The sequence below is a fragment of the Nicotiana tabacum genome, chromosome 1 (assembly GCF_000715075.1).
Source record: "Nicotiana tabacum cultivar K326 chromosome 1, ASM71507v2, whole genome shotgun sequence".
Classification (NCBI taxonomy): Eukaryota; Viridiplantae; Streptophyta; class Magnoliopsida; order Solanales; family Solanaceae; genus Nicotiana; species Nicotiana tabacum.
Window position 1 is genome coordinate 27553750 of NC_134080.1, and position 12442 is coordinate 27566191.

At 35.0% G+C, this 12442-nt stretch overlaps 1 non-coding gene across 1 annotated transcript; it reads left to right on the forward strand.

Annotated features, from left to right (window-relative positions):
- The first annotated feature begins 3508 nt into the window (after window positions 1-3508).
- On the forward strand, window positions 3509-3615 carry LOC142165156 (small nucleolar RNA R71). The gene has a single exon (XR_012696105.1). It is a non-coding gene; the product is annotated as a small nucleolar RNA R71 (small nucleolar RNA).
- Window positions 3616-12442: the final 8827 nt, after the last annotated feature.

The window sequence follows — 12442 nt, forward strand, 5'->3', positions numbered from 1 at the left end:
CAGCGACTTAGTTCTCCGTGCCCTTACAGTCACGAATCTCCAAGTCAAACTCTTGCAGAAGTAGCACCCAACGAATTAGGTGCGGCTTGGACTCTTTTTATCAACTAAATACCGAATGGCTACGTGATCTGTATACACGATCACCTTCGACCCGATCAAGTAAGACCTGAACTTATCAAAGGCAAACACGACAACAAACATTTCTTTTTTAGTTACCGTGTAATTAAGCTGAGCACCATTCAACATCCTACTTGCGTAGTAAATAGGGTGCATTACCTTATTGTTGCGATGTCCCAACACGGCTCCCACATCGTAGTCACTAGCATCACACATGAGTTCAAACGGTTGCTCCCAGTTGGGAGCAATTATAATTGGTGTTGTGACTAGCCACTTCTTTAGTTCCTCAAAAGCCACCCTGCAATCATCAGAAAACACAAATGGGTTATCCTTTTCGAGCAACTTACAGAGGGGATTGGCGATCTTGGAAAAATCCTTGATGAATTGCCGGTAGAAGCCTGTGTGTCCCAGGAAGCTACGAATAGCCTTGACTGATGTGGGAGGTGGAAGTTTTTCTATCACGTCGACTTTGACTCTGTCCACCTCAATCCCTTTACTCGACACTAAGTTCCCCAAGACGATTCCTTCTTGTACCATGAAGTGGCACTTCTCCCAATTCAACACTAGATTCGTCTCGATGCACCTCTTCAGTACACGGTTTAAATTTGCTAGGCATTCATCGAACGAATTTCCTACCACTAAAAAATCATCCATGAAGACCTCCATAATGTCTTCCACCATGTCTGTAAAAATGGCCATCATGCACCGTTGGAATGTTGCAGGTGCATTACAAAGACCAAATGGCATTCTCCTGAAGGCAAACACTCCGTAAGGGCAAGTAAATGAAGTCTTTTCCCTATCCTCTGGAGCAGTAGAAATCTGGTTGTACCCCGAGTATCCATCCAAAAAATAGAAGTGTGACCTCCTTACCAATCTATCTAACATCTCATCAATGAAAGGAAGTGGGAAGTGGTCCTTCCGGGTGGCTAGATTTAGCTTTCTATAATCCATGCAAATTCTCCAGCCTGTGACGGTTCTTGTAGAGATCAATTCGTTGTTATCATTCTTAAATACTGTCATGTCACCCTTTTTAGGTACACATTGAACTGGGCTAACCCAACTACTATCAGAAATTGGGAAAATGATTCCCGCATCTAACCACTTGATCACTTCTTTCTTCACCACCTCCTTTATATTGGGGTTCAGCCTTCTTTGGTGTTCCTTGGAAGGTTTGTGTCCCTATTCCAGTAAAATTTTGTGCATACAGTATGCAGGGCTGATTCCCTTTATGTCTGCCATGGTCCACCCAATGGCAGTCTTGCATTCCTTAAGTACCTGCAAGAGTTGTTGAGCCTGCACATCTAACAAACTAGATGAGATAATAACAGGTAATGCGGAGTCAGGTCCAAGAAACTCATACCTGAGATGGGCTGACAATGGCTTTAACTCCAGCTTTGGTGGTTCTTCGATTGATGGCTTGGCTGGAGGAGTTTCTCCGTTTTCCAGGTGCAAGGGCTCAAATTCAAGAGTTTTATCCCAGAACCCTCTACCCTCTATTGCCATCACCCATCCAGCCAGTTCTTCGCCCTTTACCTCATCTAAATTCATTAAACACGCAGCGATGGAGTCTTCAATAGTCAGCAGTTCATCACCGGTCTCTACGATTACATCCACGGCATCAATAAGAGAGCAATTGGCGAATTCATTTGGTCGCCTCATAGATTTCTGCACGTTGAATGTTATCTCTTCATCGTTCAACCTCATCTTTAACTCCCCAATTTCATAATCAATTAAAGCTCTACCCGTGGCCAGGAATAGTCTTCCTAAAATTATGGGAATCTCTTCATCCACTTTACAGTCTAAGATTACAAAATCTGCAGGGAAGACAAATTTCCCTACCTGAATCAACACATCATCCAGAATACCAGAGGGTCGCTTTACCGTCCTGTCAGTCAGCTGAAACAACATAGAGGTGGGTCTAGCTCTTCCAATAACCAACCTCTTATAAATTGTCAGGGGCATAAGATTAATGCTGGCCCCTAGATCACACAGTGCTTTAGCAAAGGCAAAATCACCAATAGTGCATGGGATTGTAAAGCTCCTTGTGTCAGACAGCTTTTTCGCAATTGGTCTGGTCACTACTGCACTACAGGTCTGAGTAAGAGTAACTGTGGCCAAGCCTTGGAAATCAAATTTTCGGGACATTAAGTCCTTCATCATTTTTGCATACCCAGGCATCTCTTTCAAAGCATCAATCAAGGGAATATTTACCTGGATTTGTTTTAGCATCTCCAAAAACTTCTTGTATTGCTCCTCTTTTTGGTACTTAGCTAGCCTCTGAGGAAAGGGTGCAGGAGGTCTCTTCTTTCCAATCATTTGACTTCGATATTTATCAGCTGCCACATCAACCACTAGTTCCTGTGCTATCTCAGCTTCTTTCTCGATCTCCATTTGAATGCTACTTTCTTCCTGGGCAGGCTGGACTGTCACCTCTGTCAGTTTTGTTGATTCATCCAACTCAATGGGCACTGATATGAGTGTCTCATCCTCCCTGGCTTCTCGAGCCCTTTCTTGCTCGACATCCAAATCTCTGCCACTCCGTAGGCTTATCGACATCATCTGCTTTGGGACTTGATCTTTTAGATTTACCTGGGTATCTGCAGGTAGTGTTCCATGAGAGCGATTGTTCAGAAACATCAAAATTTGGCCCATCTGCATTTCAATATTTTTGATCGTTGAATCATGTGCATCTACTCTCTCGCTAATCTTTGCATTAGACCCAATAACCTGTTGCATCATTGCTTCCAGTCTAGCAAACCCATCTTTCTGCCTTCCACTATACTGCTGCTAAGAAGGGTGATACCCCTATTGTTGATTCTGATTACTATATCCCTGTGGCCTTGGGTAAGGTGCTATATTATTGGGGGGTCTCATACCTCCCATATTCCCACTGTTGAACTGTGATTGCGATGGCTTGTACTGTTGATTCTGTTGGCCCCAACTCTGACTACCCTCTCTCTGGCCCCCATAATTAGTCACATAGTTCATATCTTTAGGGTAATGCTGATGATCGTGTTCTGCTTTCCATTGGTTACCAATTGGATGACTAATGCAAGATGTGCACAAGCCCCCATTAGTAGTATCTACAATATGTACATGCTGCTTTTGCCCTGACTCTTCCACCTTTTTGGTGAGTATGCTCATCTGTGTCAATAAGGTGGCCATATTTTCAGCCATTGAATTGGATGGATCTAAAGGCACTGAGTGCACCACTGGAGTGATTGGTGCATTTCTGGTTATCCATCCCAAAATCTACGCCATCTTGTCAAGCAGACCTTGACCTTCTCTCCACGTTTTACTCAAAAATGCTCCACCGGCTGAAGCATCAACAATGTTCTTCACGCTATCTGATAATCCTATGTAGAACCGCTATCCCAACATCAAATCTGGAATGCCATGGTGCGGACATATGACCAACATTCCTTTAAAACGCTCCCATATTTCATGCAATGTTTTCGTTGGTCTCTGTTTAAAACTCAAAATGTCATCAATCTGTTAAGCGGTTTTGTTGGGGGGGGTGGAACTTGTTCACGAATTGCCTGACTAACTCCTCCCAAGTTGTTATGGAATTTATGGGGAGTGAGTTTAACCAGGTTTGAGCAGCTCCTGTCACTGAAGGTGGGAATAATAGCAACTTGATTGCTTCTAGAGTTACATTGGGCTGCCTTTGGGTTTTGCAGATTGACAGAAAAATTTTCAAATATTGTTGAGGATCTTCTACTTGTGACCCCGAAAATAATCCCTTGTTTTGCAACAAATGCAGCATGTTATTCATGATTTGGAAGGATTCAGCTTGTATCTGCGGGACTAAAATCGAGGTGGCCAGATTTTCAGCTGTGGGTTGTGCTTAGTCATAGAGAGCCGCCTCTGGCACAAGAGGTGCCATTGGCGCTATTGGTATAGATGGGTGTTCTTCGTGATCTCCATTGCTATTTCTAATGGGTGAGTTGTTTGTTTTACGGTTGGCCCAGTTCAAGGTCTTAAAAAAATTCTCGGGATTTGGTAATGCTTCAAATACTTCACCAGTTCTCAATGAGTTTCTAGGCATGCACCTGTGCAACCAAGTTGACAAACGTTAAAAATTTCAATGTAAAAGTTGGGTATAGAGAGAACTAACTACACTAAGATTTTTTGTACTTCTTTCAATCGTAATTGATAATACCGTTAACTCCCCGGTAACGGTGCCAAAATTTGATCACGCTCAACTGTGTATATTAAAAGACTAAGCGGGTGTTGCAAATATAATCCGGGGTATTATGCCCCGAGTCGAATCCCACAGGGAATTAACGTATCAAGAGAAGCCTTTAAAGTACTAAATTCTTATGAGTCGACCTTCTCAAACTTTGTAAATAACAAGTGGTGTTATGGTCACTACTCCAACTAACAGAATCGACAAAACGAAGATTAACTACTACGCAGTTGTAGACAATTAGAATAAAGGTCTAAGGTAATGGTTTCCCCCATTGTTGAATTCCTTAGTCGTATGTTTCTTATAGTTATGAATTAGTTGTATCTATCGATCAAGAACTATCCAGATATCATAACTCTCTCTCAAGTAATTATGATAATTTACTAGACGCACTCTCTCAAGCTACACTAGCTAGATTCGCATTACAGTTCACTTAGATCGCACCCGAGGTATCGTTATCTCTACTCCAACCTCTAAACCCTCGGTTATGACTCTCGCCTATACTCTAGGAGTGATGTTGTTCAAACAATTACCTAAATATGCACTCTCTCTCAAGAAGATACATAATAAATAGGAACGGCTAATTGAGGATCCTTTCAACTAACCAAAATCAAAACGTAGTTGAACAAATAGAGATTAATAACCAATTCAAACTATATTAATATAACAACAAGTTCATCCACAACGGGTTCACCCAAAACCTTAGATTAAAAGAGTTAGCTACTCATAACAATGATGTTCATCACAATAATTAAATTCATTACAAATCATAAAAACAAAAGAGAGAAGAGAAGAACTTGATGTAGAATACTCCTCCTTGCCTCTTGCCTTTCCTTTTCTTGCTCTCAGCTATCAAAAGCTGCACACACACCCCTTGGGCAAGCTTGACCTTCTATAGGTTAAGTGAATTTGCCACCCAGACTTCCAAATTTACCCCCAGGAATTATAATCCGGAACTGGGCTAGCGCGGCCGCGCTAATGGCCGTGCTAGTAGCCTTACCATTCTGCCTCGACCATCTGGGCTAGCGCGGTCGCGTTAGTGGATGCACTAATGTTCGCGCTAGTCCAGGCCTTCATTTGGTCGATTCTTTTTCTCGTCGTCTCACTTACTCAGCTCCTAGGGGTCTTTCTTGCTTCAATGCAGCTCCAATCACATCTTTAAGGCCTTATATAAGCTCCTCATTCCTGCAACACAATTTAGAGCTCATTTTTCATCATTTGATTATATTAGAGCATTGAAACATAATCAAGCTGGGGCAAAACAATCGTCAAATGACATAAATCTAGCCCAATATCATTATATTTTTTGCAAACTCTTTTTTATGGCAAATAGGAATATTTATGTTAGTACTACGTAGTGTTTAAGACATTCAATCATACCCCATTACAAAAAAATGCATTGTTCCTTTTGGTCCTTCATTACAAAAGATTCAACAGAAGATGGAGGTTGTGCATAATATTTCTTCACCCTTGTTTGTACATCAGCCTCCTTTGCTAGTTGGTGTGCCACTTTATTCCCTTGCCAGAAAACGTGTCGTAGGACCACTTCCTTCTCCTAGTGCATTAACAATCTATATTCATTAACAACATCGTCATATAGTCTATTGCCTTGTTGTATAGACTGTATTACCTCTGTAGAATCTGTTTCAATCTACAGTAGGAACACTCTGTATTCTTGCGTTGTTTGGAGTCCCTCAAGGAGAGCCTTGAGTTCTGCCTCAAGTGAACCATTTCTATGAGTAGATTTTGTAAAACCTACGACCCAATTTCCTTATGTGTTTCTGAATACACCTATTTTTTTGCAAACTCTAATGGAGTTTAAGTAGACCTTTCTTTGTTATCACATGACAATTCAAATATGATTCATTAGACAAGTAATGATATAATATTAAAGGACATGGCTGCCAAAGCGTAAATGAAACCTGAAACATTATATATATATATATATATATATATATATATATATATATATATATATATATATATATATATATATATATATATATATATATATATATATATATATATATATATATATATATATATATATATATATATATATATATATATATATATATATATATATATATATATATATATATATATATATATATATATATATATATATATATATATATATAAAACAAAATTGTTAGAGCATCATAACGTTTGTAGTTAATAATAGTTGTCCATACAGAAAATACTTAACAAGCGAAAGCAAGATTAGACACAAACCTTGTTCAAAGTTATGAGATTTCTAGGTACATCTACCTACGCAGCTTTGGCTTTCATCGTCTTTTGCTCCAAATTATCTCAAGTTAGAGATAACTATATATTTAAATATAGAAACTCATACTGATAATGTATTATAAATAAAAACTGTAAAGAAAATAAATCGAAGAAAAGTATAAAGAGAGATATTGATATATTATTCAACTTCAAAGTGATGTTCACATGAACTGAAATCTCCTCTATTATGTATAGAAGAAAGCAGTTGCGAGACTTTTTTAGGAAGTAGTTGCAAGTCATTTTATTGAGTTGTTTGCAACCTGCCTGCATCAGCTGCTTGTAGATAAACTTTAATGGAGCATCAAAAGGATAATCTTCTTAAAAAAATTAACTACACCAGAGTAATAAATGAACATCTACAATAATATTTTCATAATATTTAGGCATCATGTAACAATTTGCCCTAGAAGATCTGGATGTAATTGTAATGACTACTGAAAAACAAAACTTTCGTATCAATTAGATGATGAAATTATATCAATCTTCTTCTCAAAAAAAAAAAAAAAAAAAAAAAAAAAAAAAGAAAAAGAAAAAAGACTGATGTATCATTCGTATGACGCAATCTTGAACAAAACTTTTTCAAATTACGTGTGATGGAAAAACTTTTTCGCCTTAGAATAAAGACATGTTGGTGATAATTTGTCTATGACAGATTAGCTGTTTTAAAGAGATCTTACTCATAACCCGTGGTGGGCCCAACATAAGTGGGTTCAGTCAAAAATGGAAGAAATTCAAAAATAGCCGGACTTACAAGTGATTATTTTAAAATAGTCACAATTTCAAAAGTAATCAAAATTTAGTCATTTTTTATGTAAAGATAAATCTGAACGAACATTGTTCAAAATCCGAAAAACTACTCCAGTATTCCAGTATAATATACCGATCCAGCATAATATACTGGAGATTGGAGCACCGGTGCTCCATTCTCCAGTATATTATTATATTGGAACTTTCCATGTGTTGGAGTTCCAGCATAATATGCTGGAAGTTCATACACAGGTGCACCGATCTCCAGTATATTATGCTGGAACTTTTCGTGTTGCAGCAAAATATTGTCTATTTTTCAATGACTTTTCAAACGCTGGCTATTTTTGAATAACCAATCCAAAAACTGGCTAGCCCATGCATTATCCTTTTTCTGAATGTGTCTAATAGTATAAGTTGTGTCGGGTATGAAAAGTAGGGTGCATTATCCTTTTTTCTTAATACAATCTCAAAATGAAGTTATTTTAAAGTTGACACTCTATTTTAACAAAGTAGAAAATATTTTTAAGAAGGTTAAAAAAAGTATATATCTCTATTTTAAGATTTTATCTAATTAAGTTAACAAATATTTATTAACTCTAAGATATTTAAATAGACCTAGAATTTTCCTTGTTATGAATAAGAAGTTGTAATTTGCAGAGAGAACAGAACCAAAAAAAAAAAAAAAGTGAAATGGTAAAATGACAAAGGAGAGGATATGAGAGTATTAAATTTAAAGGACAAGATGTTTAATTTGGAACACAGATTCTTTGGCCTTCAGTTGCATGAGAAGTTTGATTTTGTGTCTCATACAACTTACACTAATTGTATGAGGTTCCTTTTTGTCTCATAAATTTGTGGACCCCAATCTTACACTTCTAGGTCCACAGAAATCTGGGTCCACAAATTTGTAAGACAAAAATATTGCCGCATACAACTAGTGTCAGTTGTATGAGACACAAAATAAAATTTTTCCAGTTGCATACACTTATGTTACAAGTACGGATTAAAATATTAATGGAGTTTTGGCATGGTATAACAACATACTCATATAATTGACAGAAAATAGCCCTAGTTATAGATATTGGCATCAAATAGCCAATAAATGTATATCACAATAATAATATGTATATCACAACTTTTTTTTCTTCTTCTTTGTATATACCAACATGTGTATTAAAATTTTATTTTCATTCTTTGTATATAAATAATATTATACTTTGTATATCAATAATGTAAAATTATATATATAGTTATTGCTGCATTTATATCAATGTATATTTGAATAAAAATATTATATTATTTGTATATCACAATGTATAGCACATCAGACATATGTATACCAAAATAGATATCATAAATTTATTTTTCTTCTTTGTGTACATCAAAAATTAGTTTTCTTTATATACTAAAATATTATTTACTCCCACAATTATATTTATTATTTTTATATTTTAGAACTTGCTTAAATATGCTATATCAAATATAAAATTCCTTTTTTGATCAATAATTAATAATTATATTATTTATATATCACAGTGTATAACATAATAATAATAATGTGTTTATCAAAAAAAATATTAAAATTTTATTTTCCTTCTTTGTATATATTTCAGATTGAAAACTCAAGTTCAAGACGACTCCACATGTGTATCCCGTATTGTAACCCATGTATATCTCTATGTACATCAGTGATATCTCATGTATTATGTGTATATGTGTATATCCATGAAAATTTGTGTTATATATACGATATGCAATGTGATATACATGGGCGTCCATGAAAAAATTATGTTGTATACCGATATACAAAGTGATATATACAGACGTCCTTAAAAATTTGTATGTGATATACATTGATGTATACGATATACAACATGATATACACATGGTCGCAATTGTATTTTTAGATCTGATTTTTTGCATGAAACCATTGTAAATCACTTCTAATCTTGCTCAAAATTTGTATATAGTCTCGTTTAGGTATTTTCAACCAATTTGAATCACACCCACTCATTCAATCCAACTAAAAAAGGAAGAGAAAAGAAGAAAAAAAAAGTTGAAATATATTTTTTCTCTCTTAGTTTTTGCTAATCTTGCTCAAATTTTGTATATAGCCTTGTTTAAGCATTTTCAATCAATTTCAATCACACCCACTCATTCAATCCAACAAAAAAAAGAAGAGAGAAGAAAAACAAAGTTGAAATATATTTTTTCTCTCTCAGTTTTTGCTTCTGATTTTCTCTGATGTGAAATCAACCTTACCTTTTCACCCCACTGATTTTTTTTTTTTGCATAATTTGCAAGAATTTTTGTTAAACTATGAGAGCAAAAGAGAAGAGATAGAAGAAGTCCAAGGAGAGAAAGGGGGAGAGAAGCCAAAATAAGCGTGTAGTTTTTTTTAGAGAGAATATAAAAAAGAATAGGTTTTTTTAGGATTTGGCTATATAATACCAACTGTTTTGGGGTATCGTTGTCAAACCTAATATAAGGCTAAAAAATTACCAATTCCTATTATGAGTTGTTATAGGATGTCAATTTTTCAATATTAATTGGGACATACCCAAACTGCGATTAAGCCGGCACCCGGGTGACACCATGTGGGTCCGCCCCTACTCATAACCACTACTAAAAATTTTGGTCCATGAGTTGTTGTTTTTGTATTACAATTTTGTGAGTCTCGTCTAAGTTTTTCATGAACATTGAATGGGTGATGTTGACCTCGTTTTTTCGGAATACAGTAAGGCAATTTCATTGAAGCAACTGAAAAAAGACCCTAGTTTGGAGAGTACTCAATAAATACTAAAATTAGTTTTATCATTATTAATGGCCTTTTTAGTGACGAAAATATACTATCAACTACAATTTTCTAGTATTTTGTTTGACAAATAAGTTCGTCACAAATACTATACATTTGGGGACGTAGTTAATATAATTTAATTTGTGATGAATTACTAAGTTGTTTTTGTATACCTTTATTTTGAATGATTTCTGCTATGTGTTTAATATTATTTCCTTAACTTTAATTATTAAAGTTATCGTGATTGTCCTTTGGTTAACCTGAACTCAAGCTGCTTGGTCAGAAACCGTTTTGCTCTTCTCAGCAAAAGTCAGGTATACATAATATGTTTTGTTCAAAGGGACCCTAAACGATATGTTAGAATTGTTACGGAAAAAAGGGATAAAAAGAAAAATAATTGTAAAATTAATTAATTAATTTTACAAAGTCAAACATTAGGAAAGAAATTACCAAAAAATAACATGTCAGTTGGAGTCTCATTAGAAATGAAAGGCAGGTATACATAATACGTTTGGATTGGTGATTAATTTCCGTAAAGTTCATAGGCAGATTTTAACTCTTCAACTCGTATGAATATATTATGGATTTAACCTTTTTTTTAAAAAAATTAATTTTAAAAAGTTATCTTAAAAAGTAACGAATGTACGTAAGCAACTTTCTAATTGGGTGACAGTGGTGGTCATTTAAGATTCTTTATTTGCCATTCTAACTTTCTTTTTGTTTCCAACATGACGATTCTGACTTCAGCATTGATACTTTTGGCATATATTTTCTCCCCTCACCCTCAACTTAAAGCTTAAGAGTCAAAATAATTCTTTTCAACCAACTTTATAGTGTATCATTTGCTATGTTATACTCAATGGATGAGGTAGTAATATATCCAACCATTACTTTAAAAGCTTATGAACATCAATGGTATCGGAGTGCGTTATTTTATGAAGGTGATTAAAGTGTAACGAAATGTCCAAAAATTAAATAATTGACGAAGCATCTGACTTATAATTTCTTATTCCCGACTTTGAGAGACTTTAATAACTATAGCATGAGGTTCTTTACTTTTTTCCTTTCAAAACCTAATTTTAGAACTGTCCTAAAAAATCTTTTTAGGAACACTTACACATGAAATTTCTCCAAAATACTTCGTCTAAATCTTCCCAAAATAGTTTCTAAAAGCCACCTAAAGATCAACTTAAAATATTAATTATCCTTTACCAACGTTACATGATGAATACTTGTCCTTCCTGATCCATCTAAGCTAATTTTCTTATTCATTTGGGAGAAAGAAAAAACAATGAGAAATCAAAGTAAAAAAGAATCAACGGCCAATAAAATAGTAGTAATTCTCTTATTCATCTTCTGTCAATTCTTTTTGGAAGGAAAAAAAAAGTGAAAGTTATATTGGGATAGAAAAAGTACAAAAAAATATTGTAACGTAGATGTGATGAGATCAAATTCCCGAAAATAATTCTTATTTATTTCTTTGGACCGAACTTGAGGATTAGCCTAGTCAAATTTATTGCGAGACCAAGTTGGTTAGAGAGTAGAACTAAAGTACTGGGCAGTGTGGCAAATTTTATTTTTTCACCAGTGTTATAATCTTCTTATATACTTTAATTAGCTGTTTTGTTTGTACGTATTATGTTTATAATGCTAGAGCACTCGGAGTTCCGCATTTTACAGATTTTCTTGTTCATCCATTGAAGATAGTTATATATACATATTGTTGAAGTGTAAATGAGGCCTAAGCACGTACTATCAACAAGGTTTGCGATTGAAAACAAAGTTAAATATCAAAATTATAATACAAAAATAACTCGAGGACCAAATCTTAGTTAATTAGAGTGGAGATTGCTGATCTTCGTTCCCACTGCTGTCAATTTCAGCATTGATGAAAATTTTAAGCACTGGAATTATGGAGAGTATGCCCAGAGACCAGTCCCAATAACAAGATATTAATGAAGAAAGTATACCAATATAACACTTTGCGGGATTACAAATGAGGCTAGAAATAAACCATTGAAGGACTTGGAAAAATTTCCAATGCAAATGTGTACACTGATAGGACCTGAACCAATTTTGGGTTCTGCTGGAGGAGACACTATATATGTACTTTTATAATGTAAGGGTAACTGCTAGCTACTCTTGAAAATCTGTAATTAAATATATTAGTAGTACTTACTGCTATAGCTCCCTAATGATGTGTACATGTTTGATGGGTGCGGAGTTTAGAAAATAAAAATTTTTGGAATTTGTGATCTTAAATAAGTTAAAAATGATCTAAAGTATTTGTAGGGTTATAAAAA